We start from the raw sequence: 3,198 nt of genomic DNA on the forward strand, positions 1-3,198 counted from the left end.
AAGTGTAACGAGGCCCCCCGTTGTTCTTATCTCCTTCACTAGTTCACGCATTCCGTTATTTAATGATTTCAACGAAAAACTCTATCCGTCACGACTTATATATCAACTTTGTCGCAACGCGTTTAATGGAAATTTTGAGGTCGCAGCTAAAAAACCCCCTGTAGGCGCAGGCAACAATGTGAGAAATATTCAAAACACGACGTGCTGGAACGACGTGCCGCGCACGTCGAGAATTTTTTGCCCCAAATGGCAACATTTTCTCAGTTTCAACACTAGAGAAACTACCGAAAGTGGTGAAAATGACTAAATCGTAATTTTTTGTTTAGATGTATTACAGATGCAAATGATGTTTTTATAACACACACGAATAAAAGTTTGTGTACTCTGTTGTATTATTATTTCTTTCACTTTCATATATCTCTGATGAAATTTCCACGCTTCAGTCCTTGGTAGTTCTAGCGTTATATTTAAATGCAAAACAAATGATAAGTTTGTTACTGCTTAATAATTTCTATCCAGCGATATCGTACCGACGAGTTCAAAAAGAAACGGAAAGCGACGAATCATTGTACACGGTTCGGCCGCTCGTTATGGTCCGCAATCAGTTGCCAGCGCAAGGGGCAGAGAAGCAAGTCTATCTTTTCGTTAAGGATAGTTCGAAATCTTCAAAAAATCGATTTTATTTGTTTTAAATGGTAGTTTGAAGTCTTAGAAATAAGATAGAAAAGGTTCTGGCCTTTAAAACGACTTATTTTGGGATATAATAATAAATCGGCGGATACAGAATAATTGAATTTGTATCACTGTTTACAACTTTAAGCAGTGATTTAATTATTACTACTTTTGGTGAATCGAATATTAAGAGAATTGGATTCAAATTCAGTTGCGAATTGTAAGAACTGTGAGCCTCGATATATAAGTAAGAAAGGTAAATAATTCTGAAACATTAAACGCGCTTTTCTCGAAACTTTAGAAACGGTGTGCAAGATAATCTCGGAATCTAACCGACCGATTACTGTGAAACTTGGTGCGTATGTTTAGTATAACATTTACTAGGGATTGACGATCGAACATTTCTTAATTTTTAACAATCTCGACAAATATAAACGAAAAACGTAGAAATTTTCGGCATAAATTCGATACATCAAAAACAAATGGCTGCTATTTTCATAATTTTCATAAAAATGAAAATGTTGGATCGTCAATCTCTAGAGAATATTGTTTACTTTTGAACTTTCTTTGCCTTTTTGTTGCAACTAATCCTGTTTGGCTAGAATCATGCGCACCGCTAGGCAATGTAAAACAAAGTTAAGAGGATGTCGTTGAAAAGTGAAATAAGAGCCCTCTTTTTTTCTTTCTTTTAATGTTGCTTTTTATAGTTCATAATGTGTTAAAATAAACCACAAAAGCTCGTGTCAATCAAATGTGTACTCTTTTTATACTAGCTACTCCAAAGTGTTCGTAATTTTTTGGCCCGTCAAACTGTCCTGCCCCCTTAATATTCATAGAAACGTACCTCTGTAGTTTTGTTAGAAAGACAACCTTTGATAACGACGTGCAACAGATCAACATCGTTAGGAGTTGTCTCTCCCAACACCGAGTAATTATCGAGACGGGCGATCATTTTGAAACGAGTGAAAATATCCAGTTCTTTCTCGCGGTGTTAACCAGCAGAATGGGACCGTGCAAATTGGAAAAAACAGCCGAGGAACGAAACGCGATACACAGTGGGAAATGGCGTAAATTGGTCACGAAGAAACGGCGGCTGGCCGCGGTATGGATATGCACAAACCCAGAAGAAAAACAGACGAACACGAAAAATCAGCGTGCACGAAAGAAGAAATGATATCCCGGAAATAGCCGAGAGATAAAACGTCGAGATGGGAAGGAACGTTTGCCGACCAGAGGTTTATCCGACTCAAACAGAAGAGCTCCGGGTGTGCTTCGCGTTAACGAGAGAGAGTCGAGTATCCATAATTTAACGCGGGTAGGATATCTTTCGAAACGCAAACAGGTCTCGAAAGAGGAAAGACACCGGTCGCCCGGTTGGTTTCATTGTCGAGAGGCAAAGAGAAAACACAGAGACAGATAGATTGATAAATAGATAGATAGAGATAAGAGCGGGGAGCGATAGAGAGAGAGAGAGAGAGAGAGAGAGAGAGAGAACGTACTCAGAATTGAAACTGACGATCGATTCCACTTTCGTCGTACGGACGGGAGAGGATATGAAGCAATCTGCGATATTCTCGAGGTATTCCTCGAATTTTCTTCGAAACTCTGGCGAATCGGGACGGGTTCGTTGATCACGGCCTCAAACTGCCGCTGCTCCAAACTCGTTATATTTTATTCAGAATTAGAGTGGAAGTTAACGAACCTCCTGGTGGACCGTTTACACCGATTTTGAGAAGAGAGCGAGAGAGAGAGACCGTTTTCCAAACTTATAAATATAGTCATAGAGTGTGAATGCGACTTCAGATGGTAGGAAGCAAGCTGGAGTCTAGACACGGGTCATGAATGCTAATAAAAAGTTATCAACAGTGGTATCCATTATTAAAACCCACAAGCATATGGTGTCAAAAGTGTAGGAAAGTAAAATATAAAATACTTTCTGAATGAAATTGGTCAAAAAATATTGAGTGCAGATCACGGCAAGGAAGAAAACCTAATCAGTCTGCGATTAGACACGTGGCCAGAAATGAGAAGGTAAGACCATTTGATTTTAACGATTCAAATTTATATAAGTGCTGAATGGAAACGATGGAACACGAGCTTCAAAATATTTCTCATGGCTATGACTTTGGATAAGAAGCCAGACAGCAAAAAAGTAGCTTTACTGGTACACCGTTCAGGTAGAAGGGTAGAAGGGTAGTGCAGCCTGACAGATGGAAGTATAAGTAGAATAAGAGGTAGTAATAAGGTTATAATTAAGTACTATGTATATATATAGTACTTAATTATAACCATATATATATAAAATATATTTACACATTTTATACTGATGTATAAGTAGACACTACTGATACAGTACTACACTACACTGATGTATAAGTAGACTACACTATATATTACTGATGTATAAGTAGACTATGCTATACACTACTGATGTATAAGTAGACTACGCTACACACTACTGACATACAAGTTGACTACGTTACACATTACTGACGTATAAGTAGACTACGTTACACACTACTGACG

This window comes from Frieseomelitta varia, unplaced genomic scaffold (assembly GCF_011392965.1).
Source record: "Frieseomelitta varia isolate USP_RPSP 00005682 unplaced genomic scaffold, Fvar_1.2 scaffold_559, whole genome shotgun sequence".
Classification (NCBI taxonomy): Eukaryota; Metazoa; Arthropoda; class Insecta; order Hymenoptera; family Apidae; genus Frieseomelitta; species Frieseomelitta varia.